This window comes from Neoarius graeffei, chromosome 12 (genome assembly GCF_027579695.1).
Source record: "Neoarius graeffei isolate fNeoGra1 chromosome 12, fNeoGra1.pri, whole genome shotgun sequence".
In the NCBI taxonomy this organism is placed as follows: Eukaryota; Metazoa; Chordata; class Actinopteri; order Siluriformes; family Ariidae; genus Neoarius; species Neoarius graeffei.
The window spans coordinates 61,327,196-61,346,800 of NC_083580.1; the positions used below are offsets into that span (position 1 = coordinate 61,327,196).

Consider the following 19,605-nt stretch of genomic DNA (forward strand, 5'->3'; position numbering starts at 1 on the left):
TCTCTGTCTAGCACGTTCTTTCTTTCTTTCTCTGTCTAGCACGTTCTTTCTTTCTTTCTTTCTGTCTAGCACGTTCTTGCTTTCTTTCTCTGTCTAGCACGTTCTTGCTTTCTTTCTCTGTCTAGCACGTTCCTTCTTTCTTTCTCTGTCTAGCACGTTCCTTCTTTCTTTCTCTGTCTAGCACGTTCCTTCTTTCTTTCTCTGTCTAGCACGTTCCTTCTTTCTTTCTCTGTCTAGCACGTTCTTTCTTTCTCTCTGTCTAGCACGTTCTTTCTTTGTCTAGCATGTTCTTTCTTTCTCTGTCTAGCACGTTCTTTCTTTCTTTCTCTGTCTAGCATGTTCTTTCTTTCTTTCTTTCTCTGTCTAGCACGTTCGTTCTTTCATTCTTTCTCTGTCTAGCACGTTCTTTCTTTCTTTCTCTGTCTAGCACATTCTTTCATTCTTTCTCTGTCTAGCACGTTCTTTCTTTCTTTCTCTGTCTAGCACGTTCTTTCTTTCTTTCTCTGTCTAGCATGTTCTTTCTTTCTTTCTTTCTCTGTCTAGCACGTTCTTTCTTTCTTTCTCTGTCTAGCACGTTCTTTCTTTCTTTCTCTGTCTAGCATGTTCTTTCTTTCTTTCTTTCTTTCTTTCTCTCTGTCTAGCACGTTCTTTCTTTGTCTAGCATGTTCTTTCTTTCTCTGTCTAGCACGTTCTTTCTTTCTTTCTCTGTCTAGCATGTTCTTTCTTTCTTTCTTTCTTTCTCTGTCTAGCACGTTCGTTCTTTCATTCTTTCTCTGTCTAGCACGTTCTTTCTTTCTTTCTCTGTCTAGCACATTCTTTCATTCTTTCTCTGTCTAGCACGTTCTTTCTTTCTTTCTCTGTCTAGCACGTTCTTTCTTTCTTTCTCTGTCTAGCATGTTCTTTCTTTCTTTCTTTCTTTCTTTCTTTCTCTGTCTAGCACGTTCTTTCTTTCTTTCTTTCTCTGTCTAGCACATTCTTTCTTTCTTTCTCTGTCTAGCACGTTCTTTCTTTCTTTCTTTCTTTCTCTGTCTAGCACGTTCGTTCTTTCTTTCTTTCTCTGTCTAGCACGTTCTTTCTTTCTTTCTTTCTTTCTTTCTCTGTCTAGCATGTTCTTTCTTTCTTTCTTTCTGTCTAGCATGTTCTTTCTTTCTTTCTCTGTCTAGCACGTTCTTTCTTTCTTTCTTTCTTTCTTTCTCTGTCTAGCACGTTCTTTCTTTCTTTCTTTCTCTGTCTAGCACGTTCTTTCTTTCTTTCTTTCTTTCTGTCTAGCATGTTCTTTCTTTCTTTCTGTCTAGCATGTTCTTTCTTTCTTTCTTTCTCTGTCTAGCACATTCTTTCTTTCTTTCTCTGTCTAGCACGTTCTTTCTTTCTTTCTTTCTTTCTCTGTCTAGCACGTTCGTTCTTTCTTTCTTTCTCTGTCTAGCACGTTCTTTCTTTCTCTGTCTAGCACGTTCTTTCTTTCTTTCTTTCTTTCTTTCTGTCTAGCATGTTCTTTCTTTCTTTCTGTCTAGCATGTTCTTTCTTTCTTTCTTTCTGTCTAGCATGTTCTTTCTTTCTTTCTCTGTCTAGCACGTTCTTTCTTTCTTTCTTTCTCTGTCTAGCACATTCTTTCTTTCTTTCTCTGTCTAGCACATTCTTTCTTTCTTTCTCTGTCTAGCACGTTCTTTCTTTCTTTCTTTCTTTCTTTCTCTGTCTAGCACGTTCGTTCTTTCTTTCTTTCTCTGTCTAGCACGTTCTTTCTTTCTCTGTCTAGCACGTTCTTTCTTTCTTTCTTTCTTTCTTTCTGTCTAGCATGTTCTTTCTTTCTTTCTGTCTAGCATGTTCTTTCTTTCTTTCTTTCTGTCTAGCATGTTCTTTCTTTCTTTCTCTGTCTAGCACGTTCTTTCTTTCTCTCTGTCTAGCACGTTCTTTCGATCATTGTCTAGCACGTTCTTTCGATCATTGTCTAGCACGTTCTTTCTTTCTGTCTAGCACATTTTCTTTCTTTCTTTCCCTGTCTAGCATGCTCTTTTTGTTATTTCCTGCTTTTGTCTTTCTCTGTCTAGCACAATCTCTCTTTCTTTCTTTGCCTAGCATGCTTTCTTTTTCTTTCTTTCTTTGCCTAGTATTTTCTTTCTGTATTTCTCCCTTTTTCTATGCCTAGCATGTTCTTTCTTTTTCTTTCTTTCTTTGCCTAGCATCTTCTTTCTTTCTTTCTTTCTTTCTTTCTTTCTTTCTTTCTTTCTTTCTACATTACTTTCTGCTTGCTGCTTTTCTTTTACCAGTGCAAAAAGGTTAAAAGTAAGCAAATAAATAAATAAATAGATTACTTAATAAACAGAAAAAAGCAGCTAAAGCAGTCAGTTACTCTGCTGTACACAATAAAGGCTGAGCTGTTGGCATGTTCGTGGGAAAATGAGGCTGACGAGTTAAAGGAGAGATCACAGACAGTGTGGCCGAGGACGTGAGGTGGTGCTTTTTCACTCTGCTCATTAGTGAAGCTGCACTTCTGGCCAGCTGAGCTGCAGTAATCATCACACTGCCTACGAGCCACAGTGACTCTTCCAAAAACTCTCGGCAGTGAGAGAGACTGACCTATTTATCCAGAACAGACCGCTGTGAAACCACAGTACGCTAACACGCTCGCTGCAGACACAGCACACAGAAACGGCCCTCTGCATGTGCCAGGACCGTGAACCGAACCCGGCTGTGAGGTGCTGTGTCTAAATAAAAATACTTTCCCCATGACCACACAATATCTTTATAGGTATTGCTAGTAATGAAGACTGAAAATGCTGTACTTTGGATAGCGTTGGAAAAACAAAACAAAACCCCAATAAACACCTCGATTCCACTGTGGACACATTCTGGCTTAAACTATTTTTTAAAAATAATGATTAGTTTAATATCCTGAGCGACAATGTTAGAGTATTCTTGTGCCTGGGTAATAATTTTCTGAATGGTCCATCCTCCCAAGCTCATCAGAAAGACTATTCTGTCCTTCTGGACTTTGCAGGACAGACAGGAAAACAACAACAACAACTTCAAATTAACAAATATAAAAGGTGTAAAAGCATGCAAAGATCCACTTGCAGAAAACAGCTGGAGTATATAAATCTCCATGTTACTGAAATAGCAGACACAGAAATCTCTTGAATTGGTGTGAAATGACAGACATCTGCAGCCTTTCGCTCAGAGGTGCAGAACAGACTAAAAGTGAAAGGAGAACAAATCGAGAGCAATAAGAGGGGTGAATAAAAAGGGGAAAGCAAAGAGAGATGGAGCGGGGGGGACGACTCACAGAGGCGCAGCGTCCTGTCTGCACCGGTTAAGATGGTTAAGCCAGTCTTTTGTTCCTCCTTAATGCTTCCTCCCCCTCAGCCCGCCTTCCATCTCCATCACTCAGCATCAGCGTGGTTTGTGGGAGACACACACTTGCCGTTCCACTCGGCAGATATTGGTGCTGCTGCCTCTCTAGTGCTCTGTCCTGACACTGTAGTAAGACTCGGCTCCTCCCACTGACGCATTCATACAAACGCACGCAACAGAATGATGACCGCGCGGCTTTTAATGGATTCTGCAAGGCTGCTGTGGTTTCTCAGCTGCACCGTTTTGTTTTTCTCATCACCCTCCTGATGCACCACGCCGTCGCTCCGAGTCCTGTTTCTTCAGCACGAGAGGAAACCGCACGTCCAGACTAACAGAAGTACGACTGAACAGAGAAAGACGAGTACGAGCAGTTCTGCTCTTTGTACCAATCTGGAATATCCTTCCAGCAAGCAGCCCATGCTCTAATTCCTTCCTGCCTTCCCCTCCTCCCCCCACAAACTCTCATTGGTACAGTCCGTGGGACAAAGCAGGGAACTCGTACGCCGAAAGGCGAGTGGAAGGCGGGGGCTGCCCTTGCAACGGCCCAGACTGCTTCTCCAGCACGTGCCCTTGTGTGCTCTTTTCCTCCTCTGGGATTAGTACAGGCCAGACGTCAGGAACACTCTGACGGAGAGAAATGCTGAGAGAAGGTGAGACTGCAAAGGACATTCGGTGCTCGAGCAGGAACATTAAAAAAAAAAAAATAAATGCCGCCCATTCTCGAGTCAGTAAACAGTAAAATCAAGAGCAGAGGACTTCTAGATCACTCAAAAACTGATCGTCTTCCAATTTTTTTTTTTTTTAAATTTACTTTTTTTTTTAAACCTGGCCTGTACAGTATATGATCGATCTACTGACTGTGTGGACATCTCCGAACTAATCACGCAACCCCAAAGCAGGACGGAGGTTTTCTTGAGACAGCACGTGGCTTTAGATGAGAGGTGAACTCAAGGCAATGGCTGGGGTAGGAGTCTTGAAACACACAGGCCATGGAGGAATAAAATTTGCCACAGCTGCAATGGCATTCCATCACATCTGAGGACGATTATAAAGACTTTCCTGGAGGAGTCTCAAGACACAGAGCAGCCACACGGAAGGCGAGAAGGAGCCAAGAAACCAGTGCAAAAGTGAGAAATCGCTGAGAAACTGTGACTGTGGAGGAAAAAAAAAAAAAAAAGAGAGAGAGACGTGCCTATGTTGTGGTATCAGAAATATACAGTATACGAGTATACTTCTTACATCGCTCTGATTTCAGTAATGCACGCTCAAGGACCACAAAAGCAAAGATCTCAAAACTGACATAACCTTTCCTTAATCGATTTCATATGATGAAATTGCGAAGGATTGGTAGAGAAAACGATGATCAAATACAGAGGTTTCATTGGCGGCTTTGATAACGTGTCCAAAGAACACATGCAGACTAATCAATCCACAGAGGAAAGTTTGCATACGCTATGCTATGACTATTACTGAATTAAGTCACTCTGAAACCTTCAAACAAGACCTCAGCCAAAATGTACAGAATGTTTTCCCTGTAGACTAAATGTAATCGTTTAGCCAAGGCAGGTTTGTCAGGGTGCAATTATACGGCACGTACAGGGCTCAAGATTTGATACGTCTATACGTCAACAGACTGCATAATAAACAAGTATCAACTCAAGGCGTTGCCTGAATGCCCGATTTGCCTGACCAAGACGTTCAGGCAGAAATATTTTTGCGAGTTAGGCCGTTCGGGCACGCCTATCGTCGGCTTCTTTAAGTACAAAAATAATTTTCGAGTGATTACGTTCCAAAAAACAAGCCATATTAACCAGCATCTAGAACTCATTGCTATTAGAAGTCCATCACATTATAGCCTAACGTCTAATCGTGAACTATTATTACAGTCGCCAAGAGTTGTTGTATGCATACTTAATTATTGTAATGTGCATGTGAACATATTTGTATGAAACGTGCAAGTAATAATAAACTTGAACGTAAAAGTTCCAAAATCATTATTGTACAACCCCGATTCCAAAAAAGTTGGGACAAAGTACAAATTGTAAATAAAAACAGAATGCAATAATTTACAGATCTCAAAAACTGATATTGTATTCACAATAGAACATAGACAACATATCAAATGTCCAAAGTGAGACGTTTTTGAAATTTCATGCCAAATATTGGCTCATTTGAAATTTCATGACAGCAACACATCTCAAAAAAGTTGGGACAGGGGCAATAAGAGGCTGGAAAAGTTAAAGGGACAAAAAAGGAACAGCTGGAGGACCAAATTGCAACTCATTAGGTCAACTGGCAATAGGTCATTAACATGACTGGGTATAAAAAGAGCATCTTGGAGTGGCAGCGGCTCTCAGAAGTAAAGATGGGAAGAGGATCACCAATCCCCCTAATTCTGCGCCGACAAATAGTGGAGCAATATCAGAAAGGAGTTCGACAGTGTAAAATTGCAAAGAGTTTGAACATATCATCATCTACAGTGCATAATATCATCAAAAGAGTCAGAGAATCTGGAAGAATCTCTGTGCGTAAGGGTCAAGGCCGGAAAACCATACTGGGTGCCCGTGATCTTCGGGCCCTTAGACGGCACTGCATCACATACAGGCATGCTTCTGTATTGGAAATCACAAAATGGGCTCGGGAATATTTCCAGAGAACATTATCTGTGAACACAATTCACCGTGCCATCCGCCGTTGCCAGCTAAAACTCTATAGTTCAAAGAAGAAGCCGTATCTAAACATGATCCAGAAGCGCAGACGTCTTCTCTGGGCCAAGGCTCATTTAAAATGGACTGTGGCAAAGTGGAAAACTGTTCTGTGGTCAGACGAATCAAAATTTGAAGTTCTTTATGGAAATCAGGGACGCCGTGTCATTCGGACTAAAGAGGAGAAGGACGACCCAAGTTATGAGCGCTCAGTTCAGAAGCCTGCATCTCTGATGGTATGGGGTTGCATTAGTGCATGTGAACTGGGCAGCTTACACATCTGGAAAGACACCATCAATGCTGAAAGGTATATCCAGGTTCTAGAGCAACATATGCTCCCATCCAGACGACGTCTCTTTCAGGGAAGACCTTGCATTTTCCAACATGACAATGCCAAACCACATACTGCATCAATTACAGCATCATGGCTGCGTAGAAGAAGGGTCCGGGTACTGAACTGGCCAGCCTGCAGTCCAGATCTTTCACCCATAGAAAACATTTGGCGCATCATAAAACGGAAGATACGACAAAAAAGACCTAAGACAGTTGAGCAACTAGAATCCTACATTAGACAAGAATGGGTTAACATTCCTATCCCTAAACTTGAGCAACTTGTCTCCTCAGTCCCCAGACGTTTACAGACTGTTGTAAAGAGAAAAGGGGATGTCTCACAGTGGTAAACATGGCCTTGTCCCAACTTTTTTGAGATGTGTTGTTGTCATGAAATTTAAAATCACCTAATTTTTCTCTTTAAATGATACATTTTCTCAGTTTAAACATTTGATATGTCATCTATGTTCTATTCTGAATAAAATATGGAATTTTGAAACTTCCACATCATTGCATTCTGTTTTCATTTACAATTTGTACTCTGTCCCAACTTTTTTGGAATCGGGGTTGTAGCTCATTACTCTCATTCTTCTCTAAAACAGAAGGTGAAAATCGGAACGCATGGTATTAAAATGTTACTGCATCACAAAAAGCAAAAGCGAATCGTTTTTCAGTATGCAAATACAGACTCCGGTGGAGGGGCATGTAGACTTGGGAGACGTATTAAATTTGAAAGTATTTTAAAGCAGTCAAGTCTGTGCATTTTTTTTTTTTTTGTGAAGCTTTGTAGACCGGTCACATCAAGTCATTTATGAGAAACAACAAACAGTGTATATTTCAACACGTTTAAACAGTGGATAGTTAATAAAACATGAATGTACACGTTTGGGGATAGATCTCTTTGGCACTGGTAGGATGGACGAGCTATAAACTTGGCCTAGGCTCATAAACCAGATCAGAAGAAATCAAATGCAAACACGACAGACATCATAAAATAATAATCTACCGGTAATAGTGGCCTAGTTTGCGTGTGCATCACCAACAAGCAACATGGTTTAAAAGAGCAAATCACTTCACGAAAAACAGACAACGAAAGGTCATACAGTATATCTGAGTACTGAATCTATACAAGAGACCAGTGGCGAACGGTTACTATTGGAGCTGGGACTTGAGCTCAGCCAAACCTGAGCCAGACACACAAAAAAAGCAACAGGGCAAAGGATTTTGTCAGGGATTAGCAGCAGGCTCCCAGGTCGCACCGTTGCGTGTACTTGTCGATGTTGATTTTAAAAGTAACTAAATAAATTACACAGGGAAATGAATACTTAAGTCTGAGTAAAAAATAGTGTGGCGAGCGTGCAGTGTGGAAGAAGAGTCTGGAAACGGAAATCTTAGGTGGGGTTTACATTAGACCGTATCAGCGGATCATCAGATTAACGTTTTTAAAACGATTAGTGTGCACACAGCAATGCCAATACACGATTCGAGTGCACACAGCAACGCCAATACACGGATACGCTCGGCTCCGCAGGCATTCTGCGCTTCAAATCACTCCGCCCTGAACAGCGAGTGCCCTCTGGAGGGTGCGCACTCCGGCCCTGCGCAGCTTACAGAGCGTGCGAGTGAGGCGCACGAGCAGTGATTCGGGACTGAGCCGCTGTGTGTGTGCTCTCAGTGCATGTCGGGTATGCGCGTCACTTACCACTTGCAAGTGGAAGGATGGCAAGCCTAAAGACAATCATAACTACACAATGGGCAGTATTTGCATCAGTATTTGCAGTATTTTCATACTTTTATACTCTTTAATGAAAGTTGATACAAGGTGGAAGTCCGCGCCGTTTTTCAGCAGTCGCGTCACATGACCAACGCCAGCGAATCAGGAAGGTGGATGTCACAGTGACGTTGTCCAATGACGACGCCAGCTAGAGCTCAGCACAGCGTATCCGCGTATTCTCAATGTTTACACAGCACCGGACCAGACACGATCTGGATTGAATACGTGGACCCTGGCGGATTCCCGTTTCCCGGTGTTTCCAGGCGTTTTAATGTAAACAGACAGTGCATCCGCGAAGAAAACGAGACAGATACGGTCTAATGTAAACTTGGCCTTAGTTTCTCGGTCGTTAGCCTGTGCTACTTGCTCTCGATAGCACTGGCTTGACCGCTTTATTAGCATTCGCTAACACCACTGATGAACGCTACACCGACTGGAAGGTGACTTCACTGCTGTGCTGACAGCGTCGATTCGTGGTTAAAGTGCATATCACGGGTAAATTCAGGAGCGAGATCAATGTAATTCTCCTATTTTATATTAAACTTTGGTCAAATATCTGTAACATTCTGCATTCTCTGCAATTTTTTTTACCTTGCGCAATATCAGAAAAATTCAGTTGAAATCAAGCCATTTGAGGCGAATTGATCCGCCTCTGAAAAAACTTGCCATTTGGATTTCCCGGCAAACATTGATTTTCGTGACGTCACGTGCGGGACGCCTCCCTCTGAATCCTACGTCAGCGCTGGTTTGTTTATGAGAAAACGATCTGGTGGTTTTCTGCAAATTCCTTCACCGTTATTGTTTAATTATTAAAATGGTTAACAGATGTATCGTAGGAGGGTGTAGCAACACCAATCATGATGGGATTAGTACTCATCGTTTCCCAAAAGACCGGACAATGAGAGAGAAATGGGAGCGCTTGGTCTACACAGGCTGTGCACTGAAACCGTGCAAAGCTCTCGCAGCCTGCTGGCGCTTCCACAGGTAACGTCACGAATCTGGCTCCAGACTCCCTTGGGATTTTTCCAGACGCGTTTTGTTATTTTATTTTTTTCTGCTGGGCTTGTGCAAAATTACCCTTCTGGATGAGTGTGTAAAGGGACATACTTTCATATAAAAAAAAACCGAAATCGGTCCAGAATATGCACTTTAAGCTCGCGCTGGCCTTCGAGAAGGCCGAGGGTGATACATTTTTAGTTCCTCCCACTATAAATCAAATTAATTTGATTGGTTAATTCACCTTTCACTTCCTACATAAACTGCCATGGCCTTCTGTCCCGGCAATGAAGTCCTAACCAATGAGTGAGCCAGCTCGAAACTCTTCTCAGCCTAGAGACAACAAACAAAAAAATCTCATTGGAGAACTCGATTTAAATATTTTCAGGACAGTAACCCTTTCATTACTGAAGCAAATTTGATAGAAAACGAGGCCAAGTGAGAATTAGAAGAGAATAATTATCATGAAATTACGAAAGAATGAAAGAAATTAAATATAACGTTTGAAACGCGGATATGTTTGGGCCTCTCTGAAGGCCCTGATGGTTCCCGTCTGCAAAAGATGAAGCAGCTTATTTTGAATATCCAAGAATGTTACTGCATGGACCAGGTGCATAAACACATGGCCAGTAAATTTGTGCTGCACTTCATCCAGCCTGCACATAGCTTAAAAACCAACATGAACAATGTCACTCAAAGAATGTAGATGTTGCTTTCCGTCATGATTTTTCAAGAAGTGGTGTGCACCCGTGAAGGAGCACCTGACCATTTCTAAATATCATCAAAACGACGAAGATTAATGGTGCCGAAGAAATGACCTGTTTCTTTTGGTCCTATGTGAGAAGAAGTAATAATGCTGGTAAGAAAGTAGGCCACGTCTCATCTGCCTGAAGGTTTTCACTGCCGTAATGAAAAACCTGACGCCCTGCTCTACAGATGCAGCTCAGCCGCTAGCGCACGTCACATGCAGCATCGCTCTATTATTAGAAGTGCAGCCCAGTTTCAAACTTCAAAACGACAGGACGTTTTATTCGCACGCGCTCTATATCGCACGTTTCTATGCACTTTACTTAAACAACGAGGCCAAGCTCATGTCAGACGCTTTCGATGTGGCACGTTTAGAGAGCTACACAATGCCTGCATGCAAAGGTGGATGCATTAAAGCAGCTCAGAAGAAAGTGGAGGTTAAATGCAGTGGAGAATGGAGGAGGCGGTGGTCTCAGCACATTGAGACACAAGCTACTGCAACAGCAGCGTTGCAGAATACAAAACGGGAGATGCACAAGCAAAGGCGATCACAAAAAGGGTCTAAAAGGGCATGCGTTACAGGTATAGAGTAAACTTTTATCCATTTAGGTTTCCATTCAAGCGAACAAAATGTTTTAGTGATTTAAAAAAAAAAAAAAAAAAAACAGGTTCCCATCCAAGTGAATTTTTTAAAAACGTTCTACCAATCTGAAACAAAAAAATGACAGAGATATAGTCTGTGTGTACAGATAAAACTTTTCGGTTTAACTTTAGTGGATAAACTGTTTACCAAAAGCATTGCCCGTTATTAGCTCAAGCTAGAGCCCTGCACTCCCGCGGGAGTCCCGCGGGACCCGACACAAAGCAGTGCGGCGCAGGACAAATTTTGAAAGCTCATTGCAGGCGCGGGCGGGAGGGGGAGTGCACAATGCGGGAGCAGGCGGGAGAGGTGATAAGCTGCAGTCCCGCGAACTAAAAACGTGTTTAAAATAAAATTTATAAATTATTAATTTACGTCTATCATATATCATTTGTGCTGGACATTTTTATTTGGCATTAATAAAAACATTTTAAGATGTCTAAATTTGCAGATGTGGTCTAATCTCCCGTACGTTTCCGATTCCTTTCCGCTCTTCCGTGTTTGAGATCTCCGATCATGGCAGAAGAGCAGACCATCTCTGTAAAGCCTCAGCTGCGCATGCCGCCTGGCAACGCGCACCCTCGCTACGTGCGCTAGGTGAAGGATTGGTCAGTGGAGAGCTCAGCTAAGCTCAGCATGTTTAATTCCCCAAGCCAATGACAAGAACTTTTGTGAGAAATAACACGAACGTCTGCATCATGCGGGATTTGCGGGCGGGAGCGGGACAAAATATGGCAGGCGCGGGTGGGAGCGGGACTGAAAACCATAATTCTTTGCGGGAGCGGGACTGCACAATGCGGGAGTGGGCGGGAGCGGGACTGAAAATTCTGTTCCGCGCAGACCTCTAGCTCAAGCAGCTGACAGGCGATGATGCCATCATGTGTTGTTCATGCAATTTTCACAAAAATCGCTTCTTCTCTCTCAATTCTTCACCGATTTTTATTCTTATTGGCAGGAACGTAGGTCTGCCTGGGGTGCATATGGCTTCTACCCAAATTTGCATAATTGCAATTAATAATGAAAATATGGCGTAACTAAGCCCTAACGAGCAGTTTCCACACAAATAGCGTATTCTTCACCGATTTTGATTCTTTCTGGCACGAAGGTAGGGGAACCTAGGGTGCATATCACTTCTACCCAGATTTGCTTCATTACAATTATTAATGAAGTTATGGACTAATTAAGCCTTAATGAGCAGTTCAACAAAAATCGCTTCTTCTTGGTTAATTCCTCACCGTTTTGGATTCTTTCTGGCAAATAGGTCGGTATTCCTAGGGTGTATATAGCTTGCAACATTTACTGCGCAAGGTGACCCACTTTAGATCGTTCCTTCTGGACTAGACGGGGCCGCGTGAGCTGTGTCGTCATCGACTGTCTCATTAACTTAAACAACATTTATGGTTACAGGTAAAAAATTTCAACCTGATTGATTTTTTTTTTTAACCTGGGCTAAATTTTTTAGCCTAGTTCATAATTTCCAACCGAAGTAAAATTTTGGATTATCTAAGGGATTTTCCATCACTTCTTTTGTCTCTCTTTCTTCCATCCACTTCTTCTGTCTACACTTACAGTGGTGTTTGAAAGTTTGTGAACCCTTTAGAATTTTCTATATTTCTGCATAAATATGACCTAAAACAACATCACATTTTCACACAAGTCCTAAAAGTAGATAAAGAGAACCCAGTTAAACAAATGAGACAAAAATATTATACTGGGTCATTTATTTATTGAGGAAAATGATCCAATATTACATATCTGTGAGTGGCAAAAGTATGTGAACCTCTAGGATTAGCAGTTAATTTGAAGGTGAAATTAGAGTCAGGTGTTTTCAATCAATGGGATGACAATCAGGTGTGAGTGGGCACCCTGTTTTATTTAAAGAACAGGGATCTATCAAAGTCTGATCTTCACAACACATGTTTGTAGAAGTGCATCATGGCACGAACAAAGGAGATTTCTGAGGACCTCAGAAAAAGCGTTGTTGATGCTCATCAGGCTGGAAAAGGTTACAAAACCATCTCTAAAGAGTTCAGACTCCACCAATCCACAGTCAGACAGATTGTGTACAAATGGAGAAAATTCAAGACCATTGTTACCCTCCCCAGGAGTGGTCGACCAACAAAGATCACTCCAAGAGCAAGGCGTGTAATAGTCAGCGAGGTCACAAAGGACCCCAGGGTAACTTCTAAGCAACTGAAGGCCTCTCTCACATTGGCTAATGTTAATGTTCATGAGTCCACCATCAGGAGAACACTGAACAACAATGGTGTGCATGGCAGGGTTGCAAGGAGAAAGCCACTGCTCTCCAAAAAGAACATTGCTGCTTGTCTGCAGTTTGCTAAAGATCATGAGGACAAGCCAGAAGGCTATTGGAAAAATGTTTTGTGGACGGATGAGATCAAAATAGAACTTTTTGGTTTAAATGAGAAGCGTTATGTTTGGAGAAAGGAAAACACTGCATTCCAGCATAAGAACCTTATCCCATCTGTGAAACATGTTGGTGGTAGTATCATGGTTTGGGCCTGTTTTGCTGCATCTGGGCCAGGACAGCTTGCCATCATTGATGGAACAATGAATTCTGAATTACACCAGCTAATTCTAAAGGAAAATGTCAGGACATCTGTCCATGAACTGAATCTCAAGAGAAGGTGGGTCATGCAGCAAGACAACGACCCTAAGCACACAAGTCGTTCTACCAAAGAATGGTTAAAGAAGAATAAAGTTAATGTTTTGGAATGGCCAAGTCAAAGTCCTGACTTTAATCCAATGGAAATGTTGTGGAAGGACCTGAAGCGAGCAGTTCATGTGAGGAAACCCACCAACATCCCAGAGTTGAAGCTGTTCTGTCCGGAGGAATGGGCTAAAATTCCTCCAAGCCGGTGTGCAGGACTGATCAACAGTTACCGCAAACGTTTAGTTGCAGTTATTGCTGCACAAGGGGGTCACACCAGATACTGAAAGCAAAGGTTCACACACTTTTGCCACTCACAGATATGTAATATTGGATCATTTTCCTCAATAAATAAATGACCAAGTATAATATTTTTGTCTCATTTGTTTAACTGGGTTCTCTTTATCTACTTTTAGGACTTGTGTGAAAATCTGATGTTTTTTTCGGTCATATTTATGCAGAAATATAGAAAATTCTAAAGGGTTCACAAACTTTCATGCACCACTGTACCTAGTCTTTCCTCTTGTCTGTCTGTCTACCTATTCTGCAGTTTCCTTACATAATAAAAACATATTTATATGCCAAAGTCAAGCCTATGAGTTCCAAAATGATGTCTGTTACATTACTTCTGTTACGATTGTCCATCTCGCGTCTGTTACAAATTAATTACAATCTAGCTATATACCATGTTAATCTTATTGAAAGAATGTGTATGTTTATTCTACTACACATGTTTATTAATTATATTTGCTAAAACATCACCTTCCTATGTTTCAAAAAGTAATTCTACATTGTTAAAATTGAGAATATATATGTCCACAACACTTCTGTTACGTTCTGACTTTGGCATATAAATATGTTTTTATTACATCTCAGAAAATTAAAGTTATCTTTTAACATATCATTCATTAAAGATTACATGTTTTGTGACCTGATGGTAAAAAAAGAAATGGTTTTAGGTGAATTTTTAAAAATAAGTTCATGTCCCCATTTCAGTACCCATAAGCGTGGAATCACTCACTCTCTCTCTCTCTCTCTATATATATATATATATATATATATTTTTTTTTTTTTTTTTTATTAATGAGTCCAGTCTTATTACGGTCATCAAGTACTTTAAAATACAAAGTCTTCCCAAATCCTAACCCTAAATCTAACCCTAAATATAGTAAGTCTCCCTAATACAAGTAGCAAATTATGAACGGAGTTAAAAATTCTAACCACTGTTGAAAAATTCCACCTGACTTAAAATTCTGACCTGTAACATAGTAGGTGTTCAAAAACGCCCCATATGGCCAGCCGAAAGTCGTACTTGGAAGATGGTTCTGGACACTTATGGCCCTTTTCCACTACCCTTTTTCAGCTCACTTCAGCCCGACACGGCTCGCGTTTCGACTACCAAAGAACAGCACGACTCGGCTCGCTTCAGCCCTGCTTAGCCCCTAAAACTCGCACCGTTTTGGAGTGGGGCTGAAGCGAGCCAAAGCGAGCCGAGTGAGGCTGGGGGCGTGAGCAGGCACTCCCCTGTGCACTGATTGGTGAGGAGGAGTGTCCTCACATGCCCACACACGCCCCGCGAGCACGCTGGGATCTGTAAACCCGGAAGAAGAATAATTACGAGAATTTCTGAAGCCTTATGCGCCTCGCCTCATCTATACGCTCTTGCCAGTATCTGTTGGCGTTGTCGGTGACAACAAGCCACAGCACCGAGACCAGCAACATTAACGACTCCATGTTTATTGTTTACTATCCGGGTCGTGAGACTACCGCTTAAAAGGTCACTGATGTCACTGTTTGCGCCGCCTAACGACATCACGTGACGTCCACCCACTTTCGCTAACTCCACCCAATGTGTCCACCCACTTCCAGCCAGCACGGTTCAGCGCGGTTGTAGTCGAAATGCAACTCCAACAGCCCCGCTCAGCTCGACTCAGCTCGACTCGGCACGGCACGGCTCAGCCCAACTCAGCCGCGTTGGTAGTGGAAAAGCGGCATTAGAGTTTTGCTCTCTTGGCTGAGGACTACAATTGACATGATAACTTTAGGACTGCAGTTGTCATGAACAGTTTTACACTCAAGTCTCCATCGAGGAACAGTTTGTAACTTCAACAAAACAGACTTCATGTTAAAACTTTCATGAATTTCCTGGTTACACAGTTATAGAAGCAAATTATTCATAATCACACTATCTGTGATCACCCAAATGAGGATGGGTTCCCTTTTGAGTCTGGTTCCTCTCGAGGTTTCTTCCTCATGCCGTCTGAGGGAGGTTTTCCTCGCCACTGTCGCCACAGGCGTGCTCATTGGGGATAGATTAGGGATAAAATTAGCTCGTGTTTAACATATTTAATTTTCTGCAAAGCTGCTTTTCGACAAGGTCTGTCGTGAAAAGCGCTCTACAAATAAAACTTGAATTTTCATTGCGCTTCCTTTGCATGACTGATTTTACTTGTTTGTGGCACAAGTGCTCACTACAGCTGACAAATTGAACAGATGGTGTTTAAATATTCATAGGACGTGAAAACATCTCATGAATTCAAAAATGTACTTGTTGAAAATGGCTTAGAATAAAAGCACATTACTATTATTACATATTGCGCTTTCACAGAGTCGCAAGTTCTGTCGTGCAAATAAATCAGATTACATTTTGCGTATTCAAATTCGACTGCATGTAAAATTTTACGTGGTACTAAAGAGCAGAGTGTAACACGACTGCTCATCCGCATTCTGTCTGGAGCAGGAAAACAGTTCATGTCATAATATTTAAACGTATTCAAGTACTTTTTCCTTCTGTAATTGAAATGCTTTGGAACAACCATCGGCTGGAAGAACTGCTCACGCTGAATGGGGGGTTGTGATGGACACAAGCAGTGATTAATCAGGGGTTTCAAAGATCTGGTGGTAACAGAAAAGTGGAGGTTAAAAAAAAAATAAAATAAAAAAAAATCACACACGTAATTGGCATGAGAGATATTTTCTAATATCCAATACGTCCCACATACTGCTGAGAATTCAAATATTTATTTAGCTCCCATCCAGGAACGTTCACTGACTCTGCCCAGTTTGCAGCTTTACAAAACGCTGATGTGTACAAAAGCACACAGAAGGAGGTGGGGTCAAAGGAAAGATCTGCAGCTTCAAACCCCTCCCCCAGCCATTTGTTTTCTCCATCAGTATTGAACTACGCCAGCTGAGACACCATGTCATTACGGTGCGTACGCAGAACCGCACATCTACAGCGTACACATGAGCAGACATGCACACCCACTGCAGCACTGCTGAGACGCTCAGGCTGAGTGGAAAGCTGGCAGCTGGTAACAGTGCAGTTCTTACAGAGTCTGGGCTCTGAGGATGCGGACACTGCTACAACAGCATTCCCAAATGACTCCAAAAGACAAATCGGTCCGAGCGCACTAACATCCAACACGATAATCCATATCAGGATAAAACCTACAACAATGTTCGTTCAGTACCGAACACAATCAATGACTGCAGAGTAAAGCAAGTGCTGGCGAATGAAAAGTTGAAAGGCGGCTAGAATATAACCAATATCCTCAGTCCAGAAATATGTTTAGATGCATAAAAATAATCTGACAGCTGCGTATAACTACACTTAAACTGACCATGAAATAGTCTCTTAGCTGTGATTTAATTCTATAAATTATTTTTTTCGCAGTCCGGTTTCCATCAAATCCTGCGCTCTGATTGGCTCGCGAGCGCTATGGAATCCTACGATCTGGACCCCGGTTACGGACCTTTGGCGACTCGCTCGTTCACAACAACAAAAAAATGGTAGCAATCTTTTGTCAACATTTATTTTCGCACTGCTCAGTATAATCGCATTAATTTTACAGCATGGATAGCGAGAACGACAGTGTTCACAGCGAAAGTGAGTTTTACTACCCTGAGGAAGACGAAATAAAAGAAAACATTTCAGGAGAAAGTCGAGTAGCAGGTGTGTTCTAAATATGGTTTCCCTTTCGGGCGCTCTCATTTTCTGTTAGAATTTGGTAAAGAAAAAAAAATATATATATTATTTACCAGCTTAAAGGAACAGTCCACCGTACTTCCATAATGAAATATGCTCTTATCTGAATTGAGACGAGCTGCTCCGTACCTCTCCGAGCTTTGCGCGACCTCCCAGTCAGTCAGACGCAGTCAGACGCGCTGTCACTCCTGTTAGCAATGTAGCTAGGCTCAGTATGGCCAATGGTATTTTTGGGGCTGTAGTTAGATGCGACCAAACTCTTCCGTGTTTTTCCTGTTTACATAGGTTTATATGACCAGTGACATGAAACAAGTTCAGTTACACAAATTGAAACGTAGCGATTTTCTATGCTATGGAAAGTCCGCACTATAATGACAGGCGTACTAACACCTTCTGCGCGCTTCGGCAGCGCATTGATATCTGAGCTCCGTATCAATGCACTGCCGAAGCGCGCAGAAGGTGTTAGTACGCCTGTCATTATAGTGCGGACTTTCCATAGCATAGAAAATCGCTACGTTTCAATTTGTGTAACTGAACTTGTTTCATGTCACTGGTCACATAAACCTATGTAAACAGGAAAAACGCGGAAGAGTTTGGTCGCATCTAACTACAGCCCCAAAAAATACCATTGGCCATACTGAGCCTAGCTACATTGCTAACAGGAGTGACAGCGCGTCTGACTGCGTCTGACTGACTGGGAGGTCGCGCAAACTCGGAGAGGTACGGAGCAGCTCGTCTCAATTCAGATAAAAGCATATTTCATTATGGAAATACGGTGGACTGTTCCTTTAAGGTCGGTCCATATCATGAAATACCGTGACCAAGGTCTTGAAAATACTGACCGAAGCCTCTGGGCCGATGTCAGTATTTTCAAGGCCGAGGTCATGGAATTTCACGACACGGACCGACCTTAAGCTGGTAAATTATAATTGTGTGTGTGTGTGTGTGTGTATATATATATATATATATATATATATATATATATATATATATATATATATACACACATACACACACACACACACACACACATACAACCCTGACTCCAAAAAGTTGGGACAAAGTACAAATTGTAAATAAAAATGGAATGCAATGATGTGGAAGTTTCAAAATTCCATATTTTATTCAGAATAGAACATAGATGACATATCAAATGTTTAAACTGAGAAAATGTATCATTTAAAGAGAAAAATTAGGTGATTTTTAAATTTCATGACAACACCACATCTCAAAAAAGTTGGGACAAGGCCATGTTTACCACTGTGAGACATCCCCTTTTCTCTTTCCAACAGTGTGTAAACGTCTGGGGACTGAGGAGACAAGTTGCTCAAGTTTAGGGATAGGAATGTTAACCCATTCTTGTCTAATGTAGGATTCTAGTTGCTCAACTGTCTTAGGTCTTTTTTGTCGTATCTTCCGTTTTATGATGCGCCAAATGTTTTCTATGGGTGAAAGATCTGGACTGCAGGCTGGCCAGTTCAGTACCCGGACCCTTCTTCTACGCAGCCATGATGCTGTAATTGATGCAGTATGTGGTTTGGCATTGTCATGTTGGAAAATGCAAGGTCTTCCCTGAAAGAGACGTCGTCTGGATGGGAGCATATGTTGCTCTAGAACCTGGATATACTTTTCAGCACTGATGGTGTCTTTCCAGATGTGTAAGCTGCCCATGCCACACGCACTAATGCAACCCCATACCATCAGAGATGCAGGCTTCTGAACTGAGCGCTGATAACAACTTGGGTCGTCCTTCTCCTCTTTAGTCCGAATGACACGGCGTCCCTGATTTCCATAAAGAACTTCAAATTTTGATTCGTCTGACCACAGAACAGTTTTCCACTTTGCCACAGTCCATTTTAAATGAGCCTTGGCCCAGAGAAGACGTCTGCGCTTCTGGATCATGTTTAGATACGGCTTCTTCTTTGAACTATAGAGTTTTAGCTGGCGACGGCGGATGGCACGGTGAACTGTGTTCACAGATAATGTTCTCTGGAAATATTCCTGAGCCCATTTTGTGATTTCCAATACAGAAGCATGCCTGTATGTGATGCAGTGCCGTCTAAGGGCCCGAAGATCACGGGCACCCAGTATGGTTTTCCGGCCTTGACCCTTACGCACAGAGATTCTTCCAGATTCTCTCAATCTTTTGATGATATTATGCACTGTAGATGATGACATGTTCAAACTCTTTGCAATTTTACACTGTCGAACTCCTTTCTGATATTGCTCCACTATTTGTCGGCGCAGAATTAGGGGGATTGGTGATCCTCTTCCCATCTTTACTTCTGAGAGCCGCTGCCACTCCAAGATGCTCTTTTTATACCCAGTCATGTTAATGACCTATTGCCAATTGACCTAATGAGTTGCAATTTGGTCCTCCAGCTGTTCCTTTTTTGTACCTTTAAC

At 42.0% G+C, this 19,605-nt stretch overlaps 1 protein-coding gene across 5 annotated transcripts in view; it reads right to left on the minus strand.

The window, feature by feature from the left end:
• Window positions 1-19,605, minus strand: part of arhgap32b (Rho GTPase activating protein 32b) — a 255,649-nt gene that overhangs the window by 198,335 nt on the left and 37,709 nt on the right. For 2 of the 5 annotated variants that reach the window (XM_060936150.1, XM_060936149.1), the window contains exon 1: window positions 3,281-4,523. The exons of 2 other annotated variants lie outside the window; for them this stretch is intronic. The gene's annotated coding sequence lies outside the window, so the exon portion shown is untranslated. Of the gene's footprint in view, window positions 1-3,280; window positions 4,525-19,605 lie in introns of those variants that run through there. One more of the 5 variants, XM_060936147.1, reaches the window with a different exon arrangement.